At 35.8% G+C, this 24891-nt stretch overlaps 1 pseudogene; it reads left to right on the top strand.

Annotated features, from left to right (window-relative positions):
• The first annotated feature begins 1344 nt into the window (after window positions 1-1344).
• LOC115968471 lies at window positions 1345-24086 on the top strand (annotated as a pseudogene).
• Window positions 24087-24891: the final 805 nt, after the last annotated feature.

Here is a 24891-nt window from a genome sequence, read left to right as displayed (position 1 = left end):
TAGATGTGGAATAGTTTCATTATTTTTCTAAAAAATAGAACTTTTTATTTTAAGAAAGGGTAAGATAAGGAAAAAGGTATAGTACTTTGGTTCCACAAGCCAATGCAATGCAAAACATTTTGGCAATATTAGGTGTAGACCACCTTGAACTTTGAATACCAAATTCCCATCTCTGTGTTGGTTGACCCATCAAATTTCAAATTCCAACTATGGAAGGGCTCTCAGTTGCTTTGGCATAGGGTGACAAATCTGTCTGACTGATTTCTCTTGGTTTTTCCTAATCCAAAAAAAAAATAATAATAATAAATAAATAAAAGAAACAAAAGGGTTCTGGTTTGATTTGGTATAGCCAACAAATCAGATTTGTTCGGCAAGGAATTATGAAGGAAAGGAGGATAATGATATAAAGGCCTACACAAATCACATCTAGTTTATTTTAGCAATCAGATTTTGGAAAAAACCAATCACACTAAGAGAAATTAAAAAAAAAAAAAAAAAAAAAAAAAAAAAAAAAAAAAAAAATTCATTGCAATGTTTTCTGAAAGGTTGATTTCTTACCTATCTTTGATCAGACTAGGATTTATGGTTTATAAACTAAAGAAAATTTGAAACTACTAAAGGCCATCCAGGTTATGGATTCATTCTTTCATGGAAGCATGACTTATGTTTATCTTTAAAATAAAATATAGAGTTTCATAAGAATTATAAAAAAGAAGTTGAACAAAGAGGAGAGAAGATAGAGCAAGGAAACCATCTTCTTACTCAAAATTCCATTAACCTTACTTGAGAAGCTACCTAATAGGATTCTTCCAGGTTACTAGGACTTTGAATTTAGAGTATCTAATAAAATTATATGTAAGCCAAAAAAGGGGGGGTAAACAACTAGGACTCCGTGATAACAATTTGAGAATTGTAGACCATGCTCAGCTAAGTTCATATTTGGGAAATCTAAGTTTGTTTAGCAGTTGAAGGTTGTGTATATATTAGGATTATTAAAACTAATCCACTATGCAATTCCCATGTTGTTTGCTTGATCCTTCATTGGCATTGTAATTATATCATTATTTTCATAGAGATGCGTTCTAGATAATTGACATATGTATGCATTGTTATTTTCCCTCATTGATCTAATCCCATATGATATATGCATTATAATATATATGGTGTAGAATTGGATGCACACATAACATTGGAGAAAGTAATAATATAAGGACATGTTAGTGAAGGAAGTGATAAAGAAATATGATTTTGGATAGCATAGAATGATGGAGATGAAGATCCCTAGTGGACTCCATAATTTTGAGTACCCACACAACCATGTTATTTTTAAGTTGAAGTATCAAGATGTTCAACAAGTACTCTTTTGTTTTGTTGAGGGATACTCATTCTTCAATTCTAGAAGAAAGCCTTCAAAAATTGGGAGTTGAAAAACTTAGCAAAGAGGATGTTCAGAAGATGCAATGGGAGGTTTTGGAGGCCAAAATTGGGAATTGGATTCATTTCATGCGTAGTGCTGTAAGTACTTGTCTAGAATTTGAACAAATTTGGCAGTTTTCATGTTCTGAATATATGGTTATGCATGAACAGGTCAAATTGCTTTATGCTAGAGAGCGGATAGTTTGTGATCAAATATTTGAAGGCTTTGATTCTCTCAAGGATCAGTGTTTTGGTGAGGTCATTGCAAGTAGTGTTTCAGTGCTGCTTAGTTTTGGGGATGTGATTGCCAAGAGCAAGAGATCACCAGAGAAGTTATTTGTACTTTTGGACATGTATGAGATAATGCGGGAGGTATAGTAAATGTTGGAGCATTTTAATATTAAATAATTAAAATGAATAAATGTTATAACATAAATATAAAAATATGGGAGTGAATATGGAAGGTGAGGAGTTATTGAAAATGTTTAATCCCACGTTGAAAGGAAGATAGACTATTTTATTCTTTGTAATTGCAGTGATTAATGGGCTAACATGAATTGTTTCAGATATTGGGCTAGATATGTGCGCAAGGAAGAGGTGAAGGGTGGAGGTATCAAAAATGGAAATGAATTAGCCTCTTAGATCCTTCTACTTGACAGCCCATTCAGAGAAATTACCATTTTCGTTGGTGAGTAAATGGCCCGAATTAATACTCCATTTTCATTATGGACAATGAAGAGCCATTAACCCACTTAATGGACTGTCCGTTTGGGTCTTTTCATTCTTCAAAAACTCCTTATCTCACCATTAATTGTGTAACTCCAGCCCATTAGATTAATATCCAAAATTAATCTTATAATACCCACTACAACAGAATAATGGACCTAATTAATCAGAATAAATTGGAGACAAGTTAGAGAAGGTCTGTACTAGTTACAAAGTTTAGTCAATCAAGGGCTTGAATTTCCTTAAAGAGAGTGAGTGCCGCGCCGTAGTCCAAATAGTGTTGTGTAATTTTTCTCATTGAATTAATAATATTCAGAAGTACTATTCAGTTTCTCATTGTGTTATTTCCATTATTATTATATTTGCACCAACAATTTTAAGGAGATTTAACACATGGAGCCTACACAAGAGAAATCAAACGAGCTTATTGGAGATCTCAACAAGCCCTTTCGCTTTAAGGGAGCCCACTTCAAGAGGTGGAAAGGAAAGGTCCTCTTCTACTTGAGTCTTCTCAAAGTCTCCTACATCCTCACTTATAAGAATCCATCAAAAGTTCCTACCGATGAGATGAGTGAGGAAGAATATAGTCTCCATCAAGAAAAAATAGATAAGTATACAAAAAGATGAATATAATTGCTGCTCTTATCTTTTGAATTGTCTTGTCGATCATTTCTATGATTTTTATGATACAACTTATAATTCTGCTAAGAAAATTTGGAAAGCATTACAAAGCAAGTATGATACCGAGGAGGCTGGTGCAAAGAAGTATGCTGCTAGTAGATTTTTCCGTTACCAAATGGTGGATGGAAAATCGGTGGTGGATCAAGCACAATACTTTCAAATGATCGTGGTAGAATTGAGATCCGAAGGCATAAAGATTGGAGACAATTTGGTGGTAGCCGGCATAATTGATAAACTACCATAATCTTGGAGGGAGTTCCAAAAGACTTTGCGGCATAAACAAAAGGAGACATCCTTGGAGACTTTGATCACACGCATCTGTGTGGAGGAGGAGGCTAGAGGACAAAATACACTTATGACAAAAGAGAGCAATGGTAATTCCACCACAACGGTAAACCTTATTTCAGCCAATAATAATATGCCCAAAAATCATTTTCCTAGAAATGGTCAATTGAAGCCTAAAAAGAGAGACTTTAAAAATAATAATAGACCTCAAGGAAGGGGAAGCCCGAATAAAAATTACAATAAGAACCAAGGATCCCCTTCACAAAATCAATTTAATAGATCCTGTTTTGTTTGTGGCAAGAGTGGGCATATTGCTCGATTTTGCAAATTTCGGAAACGTGAATTTGTCCCGCAGGCTAACGTAACCGAAGAGCCTTTAGTGGTTATGATTACAGACATCAATATGGTGTAATATATTGAAGGGTGGTGGCCAGATTCTGGTGCTAATAGGCACGCCTGCTGTGATAAAAATTTGGCTCAAGTTGTACACTCCTTTTGAAGAAGAAAAAATTATTATGCTTGGTGACTCTAGCAAAGCCAAGGTTCTTGGGAGTGGTGAGGTTGAATTGATATTCACTTCTGGACGTGTGCTAACATTGAAAGATATACTTTACACTCCGTCTATGAGGAAGAATTTGATGTCAAGTTTTTTGCTTAACAAGGCTGGCTTCAAGCAAACTATGGAATCTGATAATTATGTAATCACTAAAAAGGGATTATTTGTGGGCAGAGGTTATGCTTGTGATGGAATGTTTAAATTGAATGTTGAGAATAATAAAGCATCTACCAGTTTAGTTTATATGCTTTCTTCTATTAATTTTTGGCATGCTCGTTTGTGTCATATAAATAGTAGATATGTGGGAATCATGAGTAGTTTAGGATTAATTCCAAGACTGTCAAAAGATTTTGAAAAATGTGAAACTTGTAGTCAAGCTAAGATTACAAAAAAGCCTCATAAAAGTGTTGTAAGAAATACCGAATTGCTTGAGTTAATTCACTCCGATTTATGTGAATTTGAGGGAATTTTAACTCATGGAGGAAATAGATATATTATCACTTTTATTGATGATTTCTTAAAATATACAACTATTTATTTGTTGAAAAATAAAAGTGATGCTTTTGAAAATTTTCAAGATTTTATAAAAGAAGTTGAAAATCAATTTGGTAGAAAAATAAAAAGAATAAGAAGTGATAGAGGCCATGAGTATGAATCAAGTTCATTCAACTCATTTGTTCAGTCTTTGGGAATTATCCATGAAACTACTGCACCATATTCACCTGCTTCTAATGGTGTGGCTGAAAGAAAAAATAGAACTTTAATTGAGTTAACAAATGCCACGTTAATTGAATCTGATGTACCTTTACATTTTTAGGGGTAAAGCTATTTTAATTGCATGTCATGTTTTGAATAGGGTGCCACATTAAAAGTCACACACCACACCTTTTGAGATGTGGAAAGGACATAAGCCAAATTTGGGATATTTGAGAGTATGGGGTTGTCTTGCTTAAGTAAGGCTTACTGACCCTAAAATGCTTAAATTAGGTATAAGAGCTACTACCTGTGCTTTTTTTGGTTATGTGATTAATAGTGCAGCCTATAGATTTTTTTGATCTTGAAAACAAAATAATTTTTGAGTCTGGTGATGCAATTTTTCATGAAGAAAAATTTCCTTTTAAATTTAAAAATAGTGAGGGTGAAGAAAATATTTTGTCACAACCTAGTTCTTCTACTTCACATTTACAAAATCAATAAAATTTTGAAATGGAACCTAGAAGGAGTAAAAGAGCTAGAGTTGAAAAGGATTTTGGTCCTAATTATTATGTTTTAAACATTGAGGAAAATCACCAAAATTTAAAAGAGGTTTTAACATCACCTAATGCTATATTTTGGAAAGAGGCTGTAAATGATGAGATGGAATCTCTAATTTCTAATAGAACTTGGAAATTAGTTTTATTAGAAATTAGTAGATCTTCCACTGGGTTGTAAGACCATAGGTTGTAAATGGGTCCTTAGAAAAAAGTTGAAACTAGATGGATCAATAGATAAGTTTAAAGTTAGACTTGTTGCAAAAGGCTTTAAACAAAAAGCTGTTCTTGATTTCCTTGATACATTTTTTCCAGTAGCAAGAATAACATCTATTAGATTGTTAATTGCTATTGCTGCAATTTTTGATTTGAAAACTCATCAAATGGATGTAAAAACTACTTTTCTAAATAGGGATCTAGAGGAAGAGATTTATATGGATCAACCCGAAGGCTTTGTAGAGCCTGGACAAGAAAGCAAGGTATGTAAGCTAACTAAATCCCTATATGGCTTAAAACAAGCACCTAAGTAGTGGCATGAAAAGTTTGATTCCTGCATGATTGAGAATGGTTATAAATCAAATGAATGTGATAAATGTATTTATTCTAAATCATGGAATAATTTACATGTTATTATTAGCCTCTATGTGGATGATATGTTGATTTTTGACTCAAATATGCTTGTTATAAATGAGACAAAATATGCTTAAAAGCCATTTTGATATGAAAGATCTTGGTGAGGCTAATTTTATTTTGGGCATGAAAATTACAAAAGCATGTGATGGAATATTTCTTGATCAATCACATTATGTTGAGAAAATATTGAGAAAATATAATTTTCATGATCATAAAAGTGTAGCTACTCCTTTTGATTCTAGTGTTCATTTATTTCTTGTGAATAATGATGATGAGATTTTTAATCAAAAGGATTATGCTAGCATCATTGGTAGTTTGCGTTATGCTACTGATTGTACTAGATCTGACATTGCATATGCAATAGGAGTGCTAAGTAGATTTACTAGCAAGCCTAGTAAAGATCATTGGCTAGCTATTGAGCAAGTCCTAAAATATTTAATTGGTACCAAAAACTATGGCTTATTTTATAAAAAGTACCCTGCTGTGATTGAAGGTTTTAGTGATGCTGATTGGAATACTTTGTCAGGTGATTCTTTCTCTACCACTGGTTATATTTTTACCTTAGGTAGTGGTGCTATTTGTTGGAAATTTAAAAAGCAAACAATAATTGCTAATTCAACAATGGAAGCTGAATTAATAGCATTAGCTTCAGCTAGTGAAGAAGCAAATTGGTTCAGAGATTTGTTATATGAAATTCCACTTTAGGAAAAGCCAATTCCACCTATATTAATTCATTGTGATAGCACTGCCACAATTGGTAGAGTTGAAAACCATTACTACACTGCTAAATCCAGACCTATAAGAAGAAAGCACAGTACCGTGCGATCTTATTTAAGTAGTGGCATTATAATTGTGGATTGTATTAAATCTAATGATAATCTTGTAGATCCATTTACTAAGGCCTTGGCAAAAGATAGGGTCTGGAGTTGAGGGGGATGGGACTAAAGTCCATAGAATCATGAGCCATATATGAGGATACCCAACCCAAGGACCAGAGATCTTGAGAATTAGGTTCAATGGGAAAAACGAATCATACAATGGTCGTAAAAAATGCACTATTTATTTTTTTAATTATTTATTTTGTAAATAATTTTTTAATTATTCATCCCTATAATGTAAGTGCATTTATTCTGCAATGTGAAGAGGATGAGTAAAAAACTCTTAATGAAATTTGTAGATCGTATGAGTGGGTTGTTAGAATTACAAGAGCACCCTTGACAAAATTTCACCTATGTGAGTGTGGGGGTAGGGCCGCTCCCTATGAGATTTGGACTTAATCTCAAATACACTCATGGAACCGGGATCAACATACGGCCATAAAGTGCTAGCTATAAAAGCTCATGTCAACACCTAGGTTGTTATGTGTAAGCAGTGACGCTTAATTTCCCTAAAGCAGCCCTAGTTCAAGTCGGAGACCACTACAACCCTAGAGTTGAGATCGCTGTTTTACTAAGTGAAGGTTCAATGTAGAGCACACCTTCATGATGCATAGTGTCCCATCTTTGCCTGGTAATCTCTCTTTAACTAAAAAATTTAATATTAAAATGAGTGGGGGATTGTTGGAGCATTTTAATATTAAATAATTAAAATGAATAAATGTTAGAACATAAATGCAAAGATATGAGAGTGAATATGAAAGATGAGGAATTAGTAAAAATGTTTAATCCCACATTGAAAAGGAGAGAGACTATTTTATTCTTTTTAATTGTGGTGATTAATGGGCTAACATGAATTGTCTCAGATATTGGGCTAGATATGTGTGCAAAGGGGAGGTGAAGGGTGGAGGTATCAAAAATGGAAATGAATTAGCCTCTTGGATCCTCCTACTTGATAGCCCATTCAAAGTAATTACCATTTTCGTTGGTGAGTAAATGGCCCGAATTAATACTCCATTTTTATTATGGACAATGAAGAGCCATTAACCCACTTAGTGGACTATCCGTTTGGGCCTTTTCATTCTTCAGAAACTCCTTATCTCACCATTAATTGTGTAACTCCAGCCCATTAGATTAATATCCAACAATTAATCTTATAATACCCACTACAGCAGAATAATGGACCTAATTAATCAAAATAAATTGGGTTGTAATTTCGTGAGGCCCATTGAGCCTTTGAATAGACTCATTCAGACCCAATCCAAGTTACTACAATATACATTAAAAAAAATAGAGAGGTTCTTGGCAAGGAAAGGTGTTCTTTCTGGTGGGCTTGAATCTCCTTAAAAAGAGCGAGTGCCACGCCTCAATCCAAATAGTGTTGTGTAATTTTTCTCATTGAATTAATAATATTCAGAAGTACTATTCAGTTTCTCATTGTGTTATTTCCATTATCATTGTATTTGCACCAACAGTAAATATTACTAATCCATAGAAACCTGCACTAAGATTGCTGCTTATGACTCATTGGGACCAGGGAAGATGACAAGGCTACTGGGAAAATTCATAGTTATTTCATTTTATTTTGGATGGTGCTGAAAATTTTGTTTCTGAGATTGTTGTTTAAAAAGTCTAGGATCCTTGGAGCCAGTGGTATCCATTCTATCGTATACTTCATAGAATTCCTCTCATTTTGATTGTAATCCATTCATAGTTTTCAAAGAATCCCTCTTTAAAGAAATTTCTTGTACATATCTTGTGTACCTTATATATCCTTATATATCTAACTTTTAAAAGATCATATTTTTGGACATTATAAAATGGGATAGAGAACCAATTAAGAAAAGGATGTAGGGAGTGATATTTTGATAAAATTTCTACTCTTAGAATAAAGAGCTTTGCAACCCTCTCTCCCAATCTGTTGTTCAATATGAGGTGGATAAATTTTGCTTAAAATGTATGTATTTACTTACTTGGTTCTTTAGACAGATGCTTTTCTTTGATTATGTAAATTATTCCCAAAAAATTCAAAATGTGTTTCTTTTAATTGAAGAAAGAAATTGACAATTTATGAGAGCCAGGAGAAGAAGATAAATTTTGCAAAAAGCCTTTTATTCTTTGGTGCTACCTATTAATCTTTTAAAGATATCAATTTAAATATTCTTTAATTTTGAAATCATCTATAGGCTTCCCTTTTGTTTCGGTCCTATATAGAATGGTATGGTTTCTACATTACCCTAATTCTGGGTATGTGATTATATTCGATGAAATAATTTACACTATATATCATTTAATCATGTCTTTCTTACATAATATCTACCTTTTATTTCAGTTGTAAAGGATTTCAAGGTTTAACAGGTTCTTATGCTTAATTAGTAGTTGCCCTTTGTATGCAGTCATATTTCAATAGTGCTACCTACAAATCAGTTTATTAACTTAGGTAACTGAATTTATTTGCAGATTGAAATGATTTTCAAAGGTAAGGCTTGCAGTGAAATAAGAGATTCCGCATTTGGTTTGAGAAAACAGCTCACTCAGACAGCTCAGAAGACCATTGGAAATTTTGAAGAAGCTGTTGAAAAGGATGCAACTAAAACTACTGTCTTGGATGGAACTATCCATCCTTTGGCAAGCTATGTTATTCCTATAATCCCATTTTTTGTGGCAGGGTAAAATCTAGTTTCATACATTCTGGTGCGGTTTGGATTGGACTTATTTATGTTTGCGTTTTTCTACTTCACGTTTTCTCTTTATTTTTTACCTGAAGTTGGTTTCACGTTGGGGGACAAACCTGCCAGTGGGTCCCGTGCACTGTGCGTGGGACCCACTAGCACTTTGGACATCCACATATTGGTCTGAAATGACATTGTTTGTGGGTCTCGTGTACTGTTCATGGACCCACAAACATCTTTTTTTAACCAAATTTTAATTAAAAATGGGTCCCACAGCACTATTTATACATTTAAAAATTATTTTGCTACAGTGTTTTCAGTTTTCAGTTTCAGCAAAAATAAGTTGTATCCAAACAGACCCTCTATTTTGTTCTAGTTGTTGATGATTGAGCCATTAAAGCCATAGTGACTTCACGTGTATCCACCTATAAAACAAAAATAAAAATGTATCTTTATATTAGTATCTTTCATTGTTTAAATCTTTATTTTTTATTCTTATCCTTTTATATTTGTTCTTTCACTTTTAATTTTTTAGCTGTGTCAGACTTTGCTTTCATGTTCTAATTTGTTGGGAGGTGCTGCTGCCTTAAAATAAGGTTGAGAGCTTCTCTCTTATTGACATAACAATTCAATAGAAAGCCTTGTGAGGAATATTTATAGAAGATCCTAGAAAGGAGACTTGAAGGGCAATTTTGGTAGTTCCTAAGAAGTATGTGGAAAGGAAAACTCTTGGATTACAAGCAACTATTCTTTGGCTTTTTTTTTCCTTTTCTTTTTTTGGTGGGTATTTACAGGCGACCATTTTTATACCGGAAGAATTTATAGTATCAAGCATTCCGTTAAAAAAGTGTTCTAAAGTATGATCAGGGGCTATTTGGTGGCTAGTGGGTAAAGAAAATGCATGGAATTTAAGGGTTTTAAATTGGTAGGAGAAAAAGGCTTGATTTAGGGTTGGAAGAGAGTTGAAAAATTGAGTCTATCGCAAGGTTGTGAAAAACATTAAAATTGGTAGGAAAAAGCAGAGGGAAAGAAAAAGGCTGAAATTAGAAGTTGTTCAGGCTTGTGAACAGTAACACTAAAGGGAGAGAGAAAGAGAAGACATTAGGATTCTAATTAAAAAATTATTTAACTTTGAGAAACTAAAAAATGCCAAAAGAAGTGTCTGTTTCGGAATAACTTATTTAACTTTTTGCTGAAAGTGTGCTAAAGTATACTTGTATCTTAAATAAAATTTGAAAGTGTTAGAAAAGACGAGAAAAAATGAGGTTTTAAAAATTTGTACATAAAAGCTAAAAAAACCTAAAAGCTAAAAAAACCTAAAAGCTTAATTTATAAGCGGATGCCAAACACACTTGAAAGCTCATTTACTGAGCTTACATGCTATTAGACTAAAGACCCATGGCCTAGAACTATAGCCCACAAAGAATTCAGATATGTCAAATTGCACATATTTTTATGAGATTTCATCTTGCCATAATCCTATATGTTAGGTTATTATTATTTTGCCTTTGGAGAGTTGAGCAGTTTAATTTTTTGTCTGATTTAACTACTAATGTCAATCAAATGATTGACTTAAGATTATTTACCAAATTTTTACAGCTATCAATCAAACTTGAAGGAGCTTACATTGTTAATTTGAGTTCATACTCTGAAGTTTGACATCTTATGCTGTCCTAAATGGTTGAGAATCAGAACACCCTCGATATGTAACCTGTCCTGAATATGCTTAATGCATTGGAATACTTATTTCTCTTTAAAATATTGATATGGAAAGGAACTTGGTTTCGTATTGCTAAATGTAGGTGCTTTTTTCCTTTGCATATTCTTCAGTGCCTCACTATCCAAGGCCTAACCTCATCCGGAGGTGGGAGTTCACTAGGTGGTGATGGAGGAAATAGTAGTGGAGTTTCTAGAGCTTTGGTGAAAGACAAGTTGATAACGAGTAAAATCTTTATGGAAGTTTTTCAAGTAATTTTTGTCACAAATGTTCGGACATGGTGGGATTTCTCAGGTTCAAGACGTTCAATATGCAATACGAGGAACTTCTTCAAAAGCGATCTCAGTGGACAGTTCCTGACGCTGAGTTGCGAGTCTCTAAGGCTTGCGGTTGCTGAAGTGTTGTTGCCTGCCTACAAATCTTTTGTAAAACGTTTTGGGTGCGTTTTCTCATACTTGAAGTAGCACACACACACACACACAAGTATGTGTTTGTGTTAAAAGATGTTTCTTTTAGGATGTGTTTATTACAAAGTCAATAATGAGGTCTATTTAGAAACTTTCAAACAACATTAATGGATAAATAAAACGCTTGAATGTTGTCATACTTCACATTTTTTAAATGGTCATATTTAAAATTCTAGAAAAACTCTATGTAAGAGCTACAAATTGTTGGGCTTTGAGGAGCTTAGTTTTGTTTGATCCGGTTGATGACCCGACCCGACCCAAATAATGTTGCGTGGTTTTTAATAGGAGATTTTCTAAAGCTTAGTCCATGGAATGAAGGCTTGGGCTGACAGGCCCAAGCCGTAGCGCTCATGGACAAGCCTTCTAGGGGTCCGAGGGCAACAACCCCGGGAATATTTTTTGGCCCGTTTTGTAGCCCATTGTGAATCTTGTGCATAGGATATAGAAAATGCAGCTCTGGTGATTAGGGTTTTGTTGTTGTAGTTTTTGAGAGAGAAAAGAAACTGTACGATTGCACTTGTATTTTTTCCCCTAATTATAGTGAAATCCCTGCAATTCCGTGGACATAAGCAAATTGCCGAACTACATAAATATTATATTGTGCGTGTGATTGTTTTTCTTTGGCGTCTGTTTTCTCTATTTATTATTTCTCATAGGTTGAGAATTTCGGGTTAATTCAAAACAACTAGTATCAGAGCCTAGGGTTAGGTTTGAGTGGGAGCAATGGCAGAGGAAACAGGAAAAGCGTCTGGAATAGAAAAGTTCGATGACACAGACTTCATGTATTGGAGGATGCAGATTGAAGATTATCTTTATGGGAAGAAATTGCATCTGCCACTTTTAGGGATAAAACCTGAAACTATGAAGGCTGAGGAATGAGCTCTTTTTGACAGACAGGTACTAGAAGTTATCAAGTTAACTTTGTCTAGATCTGTTGCACACAATGTTGTAAAGGAGAAGACCACAGCAGATCTGATGAAGGCTTTGTCTGGTATGTATGAAAAGCCGTTAACAAACAACAAGGTGCATTTGATGAAGAAACTATTCAATCTGAAGATGGTAAAGAACGCATTAGTAGCACAACATCTGAATGAATTTAATACTATCACAAATCAATTGTCGTCTGTAGAAATTGATTTTGATGATGAGATCTGTAAAGTTTGTGATTTACAATTATGTTTTATGTTGGCTTTATTCCATGACAAAAAGTGTTGTAATTGCTTTAATTTTGTTCCTTGTTTTTTGTGGGATTTTATTGTATTGGGTTTAGTATTAAGTTAATGAAGACTCAAGCTTAATTGAAGATCAAGTGGATTTCACGAGAAGCTCGCAAGAAGCTAACCTACGAAGTAGCCACGTGAGAAGCACATGACTGGAAGTTGAAGAGTCGTGCCAGGCTGTCAGTTTCGCGAGTGTCTCACGGGTAAGGCCTTCCCACGAGGTAGTCGGGAAACATTCTACCTGAAGAAATTTTAAGTGTGACTTTCTTACCCTTCACCTATACTATACATACCCTCGTTACCCATAAATATAGTGGAGGCCATTCCGAGAGAAAAACCCTAAATAGGTTTTCTACAACACACATACCCATCCTTTAGAGAGAGAGAGCTATTCATCCTTAGTGAGAAATCATTGTAGTCTCTTCTCCTTCCCTCTCCCATTGATATACCTTTAGAGGAGATTTGTACCCAAACACAACCCACACCTTTTCAAAGTGTAGTGACTACTTTGGAGCTTGGGAAGCTTTGGGGATTTGCCAAAAGAAGTCAGTGAGGCTTGGTGGATGCAATCGGGCGTATTGCAGAATTTGGAAAGCTAGACAAGACACGATTCCAAGAAGTCTTGTTGGAGTAGGAACTTGGAGGGTTTAGGTACATTAGGTAAATTAGGCTTAGAGGGTCTCTTGCCATTCGTGCATCCCAACTTATTGTCTAGTGGATCGATTTACCGCTTGGAGAGCGGTGGAGAGGTTTTTTGCCGAGTTCTTCGGTTTCCTCTTCGATAACACATTGGTGTGTTATCTTGTGTTTGCATCTTTCTTCCCTTACTCTTGTGCTTTACGTTTATTTTTTGTTGTTCTTGTTTATGCACTAGAGTAGTATCGGTTGATTACACTTCATTTACTCTTGTTTCCGCACTTAGATAAGTTAGAGCAAAGTTTGTTCAAGCAAATTGTAACCGAAGACAGAGTTTTACCCTAATTCATCTTTCTTGAGAAGAAGTTGCTGTGTTTATGCACCATAAGGTTTTGTGAGCAAGCATCTTCTTGATCTTCATCTTCTGGATGAATTGAAGAACTTTGCAGCCAACAACCTTCTCTAGTTGGTGATTAAAGTTGCGTATTGGGATCGACGCAATTGGTTAGTCACTTACTGGGAGCCATGCATTACAAGGAGAGATTGTCACTACGGAACAAGTTCAATTGGGTATTGGGGTAAGGATTCAACTGTAGGTTGGTATAAGGTACTGAGATTCCTTTACTTATAACCGCTTGTTGTGATAATAGTGGATTCTCAGGAGTGATAACCTTAAAATCACTCGGTGGGGTTTTTGCTATGTTGGTTTTCCCCATTCATAAATAAATCACTATGTCAATTTATTTTCTGTTGCATACTTAGTTTAATTGGTGATTTGTTTGTGGTACCACGCATTTGCATATTAATTTGATTAATTAATAAACTTGGCTAATTAATCAATTAATTCATCACAAGGGGTCAATACTTTTTTGGCTTATCAAGTGGTATCAGAGCAGGCACACTTTGATTAGGTTTTAATCTTTGCTGTGTTGATCCATTGACCACTGTTTGTCATGGATAGAGGACAGTCTCTCATTATACCTCCTTTATTTGATGGTACTAATTATGCATACTAGAAAGTATACATGAAAGCTTTCTTGCAGTCTCTGGATGAGAAGGTGTGGCAAACTGTAGAGATTGGCTAGACTAAGCCAAAGGAAGCGCCGGCAGATTGGGATGAAGCCAAGATCAAGGCGGTGAACTTTAACAGCAGAGCGTTGAATGCTTTATTTAGTGCGGTCATCAATAAGGACTTCAACAAGATATCCTTCACTAAAACTGCTAAGGAAGCATGGACCATTCTCTAGACAACCTATGAAGGAACAAAGGTTGTCAAGGACTCGAAACTTCAAAGGCTCACTACTAGCTTCGAAGAGATGAAGATCAAACCGGTTTAGGGTATGATTTCTCTCCTTCTAATATTGCTTCTTCTAGTACTACTGTTTTTGTTCCTCCTAGTAATGATGTAGCTAGTGAGAACATAGACAAGGGTAAATCTATCTTAGGAGCACCCCCTAAGCAAGATAAGAAGGAAGTTAAAAACCCTATGGCTAAGAAGACTAACTCTCAAAAGCCTAAACAAAAGAAGCAGCATCTTTATCATCACTGTGTAGTATCCGGTCATACTCTACCTAATTGCTATAAGTGGCTAGCCACTCAATAAAGCAATGACATGATCGCATCGAGAAACCAGAATCAATTTCCATCCTCGTTTTCTCCCCTTGGAGATCTTCTCAAAGTCCTCATGTTCCTTTCGAACTTGAATGGTTTCAATTCTTCCCCCTCACTGCCGGTTCAAGGGTTTAATCAAAGGAAAGGTTCCTCCAAAGTGTGAAAGGAAAATGGTTCCAAGTGATTCTGTCACTTCTTCTCTCTCTCCCTTCTTGTTTTTGTTTGCATTGCTTGTGTGTTTCGCTTTCAAGTTTTGAGTCAGTCTAGTTTTTATGCTTTGCTTTGATTAACCTGTTTTTGTTTGCTTTCAGTTTTGTTTATTTTTTTTTTCATATAAAAAAAATTGAAAAATCAGAAAAATACAAAAATAGTGTGTGTTTTGTGTACATTGGTACTTGTGTACCTTGGATGGCCATTGAAATGAAGTTTTCTAAACTTTGTATCTTTTGTAGTTTAGATGAGCATCTCTATGTACAACTAAGCAAGTGAGTTTTGTGGCTCGTGTTTGTGATGAGTAAGGTTAAGTGATCTCTTGTATTTAACACTCGTATTACTCTTTTTGATGGGAAGGACTAGAAAATCCTAAGAGAAAGGCATAAATAATCATCTCACCACTGTTGCCTGCCAATCATGAATGACATTTGTGTGCTTCGACATAGCAAAATTGGAATGTCAAATGCTTAACATAATTGCGTATTTCTTTTCTATCTCTTATATGCCCATGCATGGTTTGCTTAAAAGAAAAATATGCAAAGAAAAATAAAAAGAAAACGATCAAAATGCTTTATATATGATTGCAAACGTGTATTCTAGGAGATGTGAGAGTTATAGGATATACCTCGAAGATAATTGTCCTTATCAAATAGTTATGATTGTGTGTGAGTTAAAATGATTTTCTCATATCTCAACTCGTCATAACATGTATACACTTATGCAATCTTGCGATGTTTTTCACACACTACACACAATATTCCTTGCTACTCTTGATACATGTGCGAGTACAATATGATTTGGCCATCACAAGGTTTTACATGTGTTAATGTATGCTCACTAAACCATCTTAACTTGTTTTTGAAATATAAAATGGGTTAAACTTGTTTAGTGTGTGTGTGTGTGTTTTGGGATCTATGTGCTTAACATTTTTATTGTTAAGAGATGTTTTTGAGAGGTTAAAATGTTATTTGGATCCTTGGTTGAGTTGCATGTTTGATTGCATTCATATCTATGTTTTTCCCTTCTTGAAAAATTATTTTTAAGCAATCTCAACACCTCCTCAATACCTCTCGATACCTAGCCCATCTGTCGAGCTCTTCTGTTGATTGTTATCGCAATCTCGACACCTCTCGATAGTTAGGTGAATTGATCGAGAAATCTCCTATCCCCTCGATAGCTCCTCGATACCTCCTTGATCCATCGAGCTTTGGTTGCTGTGGACACCTGCCTGGACACCTCTCGATAGCTGAATCTATCAAAGCTTTTAAAGCTCGACACCTTCCTCGATACCTCTCAACACCTCGATCTATCGAGAATTACTGAACACTTATAAATATGTTTCAGCGCGATCCGATCGTCATTTTTTCGATCTATCCGTACCTATTCACCTCCCAAACACTCTCTTCTCTCTCAAAACCTTCAACCCACGTGATTTTCGGCCTTTCTTGGCTTCAAATCACTTGGTATGATCTCTTTTTCTCTCATTATTCATGCAATTCATGCATTTAGACCTAGGTTTTGGGGTTTTTGAAAAATTTTGGGGTTTTTCAAAATTGTTGAGTGTTTATTGAAATTTTGGGATGGGTTTTTGTTTAAATGATCTTTAAACCTCATGAATTGTATCACACATGCATTATAACTATATTTTCATGCATTTAGATGTGTGTTATATATGTTAAACTGATTGTGTACTGGTAGGTTTGGATTGGGCTGAGCCCATGATGCTTTTTACTTTGCACATCACATGCTCTTGCATTTTCATGCATACGTACCTTACATTCAATATATTTTTGTATATTTGAATTGTTTGGAGCTTTTCTGATTGTCTCTTTCTTCCCCCTTTCTCTCTCTTGTTTATGTTACTGTGTCAATGGCATCAAAATGTAAATCTGCTCCGTCTCGGAATCCTTTTCGTTCCAAGGCATCATCTTCTTCTGATCCCACCCCCTCTTTTATTCGGTTCTGTGATAAGGATGCCCGAAAGGACTTGTTGGAGAACTTTTCTCGACGAGGTGTTCATTTGGAATGCAAAGTCATTTTGTCGGATTTCACTTACACTGACCTACCCGATGTCATTCACAGTCGGGGTTGGGAGTCATTGTGTAATATCTTGGTCATATGTCCTTCCGTGCTGATCTAGGAGTTTTACTCTAACATGCATGGAATTGATTCTTTACTATCTCTTTTTCATACTCGCATTCGAGATACGCAAATTGTTGTCACACCGAAGTTGGTATCCAATGTGCTTCGTGTCCCAAGGGTAGAGCATCCTGACTACCCTGGTTGTGAGCGTATGAGGATTGTGTCCAAAGACGAGATGATTTCCGCTTTCTGCGAGCATCCCGCGAATTGGGGTGATCGTTAGTTTACACCATGTTCGACCTTTGCTAAAAGTATTAAATTCATGAATATGGTGATGACTTTTGTTTTGCACCCACTATCTCATTATAACTCTAACATAGAGCCTCGTGCTCAATTTTTGCTTTCCTTGTTAAAGCATCTCACTATAAATTTTCCTTCACATTTTATTCTTTCTATTATAGATGTGTATAGGGATACAACTACCCATGATAAGCTCATTTTCCTTTCAGCTATCATGCGGATTTTATGCCATTTTTCTGTTTCTTTTCCCTCTTCCGACCACTTCTCTGTCATGTGTGCTATTGACTACGCTATCATTAAACGGAGCGAGGCATAGTTTCGATTAAGGTGATCCAGTACGGCAGCTCCTCCCACTCCTTCTGCTCCATCCACATCCGCTCCCTCCTCTTTTATATGCGATGTGACTCTTGGAGACATCATGGCACAGCTTTAGCGCATGGATGCTCGTCTTGATACACTCTCCACTGAGTTGTATTAGGTGAACATCCATGTTGGTCGTATTACTCGACAGAAGGCGGTCATGGGTGGCTTCATTGATTCTCGTCCACATACTTTAGAGGCTTTTGATGCTAAGGATGATGATGATAATGCTACTGCTTCTGAGGGTGATGATGATGAAGATGCTAGCTCTTCCGGTGTAGATGAGATGTCTACTTGACACTCTTACCCTTTGTCACTCGTGACAAAAAGGGGAAGTAGTTTTGGTATATGAGAGTAGTCATACTTAGGAGGGGAGTTAGTATAGGACCATTTTGTTAGGGGGAGTGTTGATATTTTGAGGAATGTGGTGAGGATTACATGTATCTTTTTATGTATCTTTTTCTTTTCTTTCTATTCAAGATACATTCATCTTGTATATGGGTTTTATGACCATTATTGACATACATTGTACTTATCTTCTTTATATGTTGATGTATGTTTCTTTCACCTATCCTTATATGTGTTGTTTCTTTTCTTTCTTTATGCACATGCTTCTTATTACTTGTATGCAATCTATTATTTCTATTTCACACTAAGATGCCTTGATGAGTTTTGTTTAAAGTGTTTCAAAAATACAGGTTGTCAAAGTCTTTCTTGCCATAGACTCTTTTCTTGCAAAGTTTTTCAAGAGTTTGTGTTAGTATAGATTTTATCGTATTCAACAAGTGAATATGAGTTGAGTTATTTATAACTTCTCTCATATGTTCATTTGTTTGTTGTGGTTTTATCACGGATTGCCAAAGGGAGAGATTATTAGGACATATGTGATTCACTTGTTAGGAACATATGTCACTATTTTATGTAATTGGCTAATCTTTTGACAAAACGCACTTTATTTGTATTTATGTAGATCTAGGATGTGTTTAATACTTCAAGAAACTTTGTTTCAAGATCAAGTGTTGAAGTCATGCAAGTCTGTCCAAGATTCAAGTCTGAAAAGTGCTTGTCATTAAAGCTTGATAGCTAGCTTAAAGAGCTGTTCAACCCTGTGGCTCGACAGCAGCTCGATAGATAGGGTATCTGTCGAGATTTATGAAATTTAGATTTTCTATTCTGTTTTTCATTCAATCTGTGTTTGTATGTTTGAGCTTTCTTTTCTCACAACTCTAGACATATAAAAGGATTATTTTAAGAGCCGTCAAAGTGAACACAAGTTGCACAAGTATTGAGTGAAAGCTTGTTCAAGCAAATTGTGACTGGAGATAGAGTTTTGCCCTAGTTCATCTTTCTTGTGAAGAAGTTACTGTGTTTGTGCACCATAGGGTTTTATGACCAAGCAACTTCTTGATCTTCATCGTCTGGATGAATTGAAGAACTTTGCAGCCAACAATCTTCTCTAATTGGTAATTGAAGTCGCATACTGGGATCTATGCAATTGGTTAGTCACGTACTGGGAGCCGTGCATTACAAGGAGAGATTATCACTACAGAACAAGTTCAACTAGGTATTGGGGTAAGGGTTCAACTGTAGGTTGGTATAAGGTACTGAGATTCCTTTACTTGTAACCACTTATTGTGATAATAGTAGATTCTTGTGAGTGGTGACCTTAAAATCACCCAATGGGGTTTTTCTCGTGTTGGTTTTCCCCATTCGTAAACAAATCACCATGTCAATTTATTTTCCGTTGCATACTTAGTTTAATTAGTAATTTATTTGTGCTACTACGCGTTTGCATGTTAATTTGATTAATAATAAACTTGGCTAATTGATCAATTAATTCATCACAAGGGGTCAATACATTTTTGGCCTATCAGTAGGTGAAACCTCATGATCTAGTTCTACCCTAAACCTTGAGACAAGAGGCAAAGGTAATGATAGAAATTCAAATCGGGGCAAATCAAAATCCAGAAATTCTAATTGGAATAAAAGTACATCTAGATCAAGCCAACAAGTACAATGCTGGAAATATGGAAAAATGGGTCACTTTAGGAAGCAATGCAAAAGTCCTAAGAAGAAGAATGATAATGATTCTGCTAATGCTGTAACAGAAAAGGTATAGGATGCATTACTTCTTGCAGTAGACAGTCCACTTGATGATTGGATTTTGGACTCAGGAGGTTCGTTTCATACCATTCCACACCGAGAAATCATACAAAACTTGCTGCGAGTGATTTTGGTAAGGTGTATTTGGCTGATGGTACAACCTTGGATGTTGTGGGTGTGGGAGATGTTCGTATATTGTTGCCCAATGGGTTTGTTTGGTTACTGGAGAAGGTTCAACATATTTCTGACCTGAGGAGAAATCTAATTTCTATTGGACAACTTGATGATGAAGGGCATGCAATACTATTTGTTGGTGGTACTTGGAAGGTTACAAAGGGAGCCAAAGTATTGGCTCGTGGAAAGAAGACCGGTACTATATATATGACCTCAAGTCCAAGAGACACAATTGCAGTTGCTAAGGCAAGTACTGATACAAGCCTATGGCACCGTAGACTTGGTCACATGAGTGAGAAAGGGATGAAGATGCTGTTGTCAAGAGGAAAACTACCACAATTGAAGTCCATTGATTTTGATATGTGTGAAAGCTGCATCTTAGGAAAGTAGAAAAATGTGAGCTTCTTGAAAACTAGCAGGACACCGAAGGCTGAAAAATTGGAGTTAGTATACACTGATTTGTGGGGGCCTTCTCCGATTGCATCCCTTAGAGGTTCAAGGTATTACATCACTTTCATTGATGACTCAATCAGAAAGGTATGAGTTTATTTTCTGAAAAATAAATTTGATGTATTTGAAACTTTTAAGAAGTGGAAGGCCATGGTTGAAACAGAAACAGGTTTGAAAGTAAAATGTTTGAGGTCAGATAATGGAGGAGAGTACATAGATGGAGGGTTCAGTGAGTATTGTGCTACACATGGAATTAGGATGGAGAAGACCATTCCTAGGACACCACAACAGAATGGTGTGGCTGAATGCATGAATAAAAGTCTCAATGAGCGTGCTAGGAGTATGAGATTGCATGCTGGATTACCAAAAACTTTCTGGGCTGATGCTGTTAGCATTGCAGCTTACCTGATAAACCGAAGACCATCAGTTCTCATGGAGTTCAGACTTCCTGAGGAGATTTGGAGTGGTAAAGAGGTAAAATTTTCACATTTAAAAGTTTTTAGTTGTGTTTCTTATGTTCATATTGATTTTGATGCTCGTAGTAAACTTGATGCAAAGTCTAAAATATGTTTTTTCATTAGCTATGGTGATGAGAAATTTGGCTATAGGTTTTGAGATGAACAAAACAAGAAAATCATCAGAAGTAGAAATGTCATATTTAATGAACGGGTTATGTACAAGGATAGGTCAACTGTAGTGTTAGATGTTACAGAGGTAGATTAAAAGGAATTTGAGTTTGTCAACTTAGATAAATTGACCGAAAGTACTGTCCAGAAAAGGGGTGAAGAAAATAAGGAAAATGTAGATTCACAAGTAGATCAGAGTACACCTGTAGTTGAAGTTCATAGATCTTCCAGGACCATTAGACCTCCACAGCGTTATTCACCCACTCTAAATTATCTCCTGGTGACTGATGGTGGTGAGCCAGAGTGTTATGAAGAAGCCTTGGAAGATGAAAATTCAAGCATGAAGGATGAGATGGATTCCTTGTTAGGGAATCAGACATGGGAATTGACTGAATTGCCAGTAGGAAAGAAGGCTTTGCATAACAAGTGGGTATACAGAATAAAGAATAAGCATAATGGCAGCAAGCGTTACAAGGCCAGATTAGTTATCAAAGGGTTCTAGCAGAAGAAGGGCATTGACTACTCAGAAATATTTTCTCTAGTTGTGAAGTTGTCAACAATCAAACTAGTACTAGGAATGGTGGCTGCAGAAAATTTACATCTTGAGCAATTAGATGTGAAGACGGTATTCCTTCATGGTGACTTGGAGGAAGACATCTACATGGTTCAGCCAAAAGGGTTCATTGTTCAGGGATAAGAAAATCTAGTTTGCAAATTGAGAAAGAGCTTATATGGCCTAAAACAAGCTCCAAGACAGTGGTACAAGAAATTTGATAGTTTTATGCATAAAATTAGGTCCAAGAGATGTGAAGTTGATCACTGTTGCAATGTTAAGTTCTTTGACAATTCTTGTATCATTTTACTATTGTATGTGGATGATATGCTCATTGCAGGGTCTAGTATTGAGGAGATTAATGATTTAAAGAAGCAATTGTCAAAACAGTTTGTAATGAAGGATTTGGGAGCTGCAAAGCAAATCCTTGGTATGAGAATCATTAGAGACAAGGCTAATGGTACACTGAAACTTTCATAGTTAGAGTATGTGAAGAAAGTTCTCAACAGGTTCAACATGAATGAAGCTAAACTAGTGAGCATACCCTTGGGTAGTCATTTCAAATTAAGCAAGGAACAATCACCGAAGATAAAAGAAGAAAGGGACCATATCAGTAAGATGCCCCATGCCTCAGCTATTGGCAGCTTGATATATGCTATGGTGTGTACAAGGCCAGACATCGTACATGCAATGGGAGTTGTGAGCAGATTCATGAGTAGGCTTGGAAAGCAGCATTAGGAGGCAGTCAAGTGGATTCTAAGATATCTGAAGTGTTCATCAGATACATGTCTTTGCTTCACATGTGCAAGTTTGAAACTGCAGGGTTATGTAGATGCTGATTTTGTTGATGATATTGATAGTAGAACGAGTACTACTGGGTTTGTATTTACTCTTAGTGGTACAGCTATATCATGGGCTTCAAATCTACAAAAGATTGTTACTTTGTCTACTACAGAAGCTGAGTATGTTGTAGCAACTGAAGCTGGAAAGGAGATGATTTGGCTACATGGCTTATTAGATGAATTAGGTAAGAAGCAGGAGATGGGCATTCTACACAGTGACAGTCAGAGTGCAATTTTTCTTGCTAAAAATTCAACTTTTCATTCAAATTCGAAGCATATATAGATAAAATACCACTTTATCTGTTACCTTATTGAAGATAAGCTAGTAATACTTGAGATGATTTGTGGATCTAAGAACCCGGCAGACATGTTGACTAAGGGTGTCATTATTGAGAAGCTGAAGTTGTGTACAGTTTCAATTGGTCTTCTAACTTGAGTACAGGAGGATGAGTTGCGAGGATGAGGATTGTTTTTGGAGGATTGTGGCTGATGTTGGTGATTGAACTACTCTCCTAGTGGGAGATTTGTTGGGCTTTGTGGAGTTTAGTTTTATTTGATCCGGTTGATGACCTGACTTGAATAATGCTGCGTGGTTTTTAATGGGAGATTTTCCGAGGCTTAGTCCATGGAGCGGAGGCTTGGGCTTGGCTTGGGCTAACAAGCCCAAGCCGTAGTGCTCATGGACAAGCCTCCTAGGGGTCCAGGGGCAACGCCCTCGGGAATTTTTTTTTTGGCCTATTTTGTAGCCCATTGTGAATCATGTGCGTAGGATATAAAAAACGTAGCTTTGGTGATTAGGGTTTTGTTGTTGTAGTTTTTTAGAGAGGAAAAAAAATTGTACGACTACACTTGTATTTTTTCCCTGATTATAGTGAAATCCTTGCAACTCCATGGACATAGGCAAATTGCTAAACCACGTAAATATTGTCTTGTGCATTTGATTGTTTTTCTTTGACGTGTGTTTTCTCTATTTGTTGTTTCTCACAGGTTGGGAATTTCAGGTTAATTCCCTACACAAATGACTTGGGGTACTTGACCCAAAGCTATGCAAAATACATGCAGATGGATTGTATTTTCATTGGCTGTCTAATGATTCCTCATTAGTCTCTCATTACTTTCTTGTTTACACTTGCTTTTGGTTGTTTTACAGGCCTCTAGTTGAGAGTGGCAAGAACCCTCAAAAGTACATCAAGTACCAAGCGGAGGATCTTGAACGAGTGTTGGGTGAATTTTTTGAGGGAAAGAACTTGAATGAACCTAAGCGGTAGATTTGATCTCTTTCTCCTTCTGTGTTTGTGATAATGAAGATGATATGGCCATTAACCTCTGCCATGGTGGTACACATCACTCTCCTTTTGTAGAGAGTTGTGGTTTAGGCCCTGAGAGGTTCCTTTTACAGTGCCATGCTTCTACCCTGCGTTGTAGGTGATCGCATGTATGTGTCTACCTATCGTTGGAAAAAGTTGGTGAATAGAATAAAAGAAAGCAGATTATACTGTATGCATTTGCTGTGTAAAATACTTGCTATGTAAAATACTAAATAGGAGTGTGACTCTTCATTCTTTCACAAAACGGCTGTGTACTTTGGTTTGGTGGCGATCCAAGTATATATTTTTACCAGATATATTTAGTTATTTACCACAAAGGTTGTCATATAGGAGCGATTTCAATTGTGAAAAGACCAATTTGTCTTGACAAACAAATGCATGTGGATTCTTTTGCTAAATTTTCTGAAACATTAAATTGTTATATATATATATATATATATATAAATTTATGAAATGAAATACAGGAATAATTGTAAAATATTTGCCCCCTAGAGGTGAATTTAACAATCAATTGCTGTGCTGTAATGCTTTTGTTATGTACTATTGGAGTCCTTTATTTCTTAATGGTGTGGCGTGCTTACAAACATATACTTTTTATTTTATTTTATTTTTTATTATTTATTTATTTATTTATTTTTTATAAATTTGGTAGTAACTATAATTGGGGAGAGGAATTTGAATTTTTTGAGCGTCTTTCTTGAAACACTAAAAAGTGTCAATGGAGCTACAAACCGTTCTATGATATTTTCAAATGCAGCCGGAAAAATTTTAGTTTGTCCAAAAAAAAAAAATCGCACTGTTCGCAAAAATGCAAGCAATTAGAAGAAGTCGCAACTTCAATTAAGCTTGTTAACATTACACACAAATAACTCCAACACAAGCCCACCTCCCAACTAACAAATTGCGTATCCACAGGGTAAAATCTCGATATTTTATTAAAATAAATTAATAAGCTGAATTGTAACTATTATTTTCAAGCACCAGTCTGTGCACAGTAGTGTTTGAAGCCAAATTGTTTGGATTTCAGTACTGGTCAGCTCAAGGATGGAGCCAGAACTTTGAGTTAGGAGAAGCGGCTTTACTGTTGGCTGTATGCGGCGGTTTCAAATTCTGAC

This window comes from Quercus lobata, chromosome 2 (genome assembly GCF_001633185.2).
Source record: "Quercus lobata isolate SW786 chromosome 2, ValleyOak3.0 Primary Assembly, whole genome shotgun sequence".
Taxonomy (NCBI): Eukaryota; Viridiplantae; Streptophyta; class Magnoliopsida; order Fagales; family Fagaceae; genus Quercus; species Quercus lobata.
Note: the sequence above shows the minus strand (reverse complement) of the source record. Positions and strands in the feature narration are given on the sequence as shown.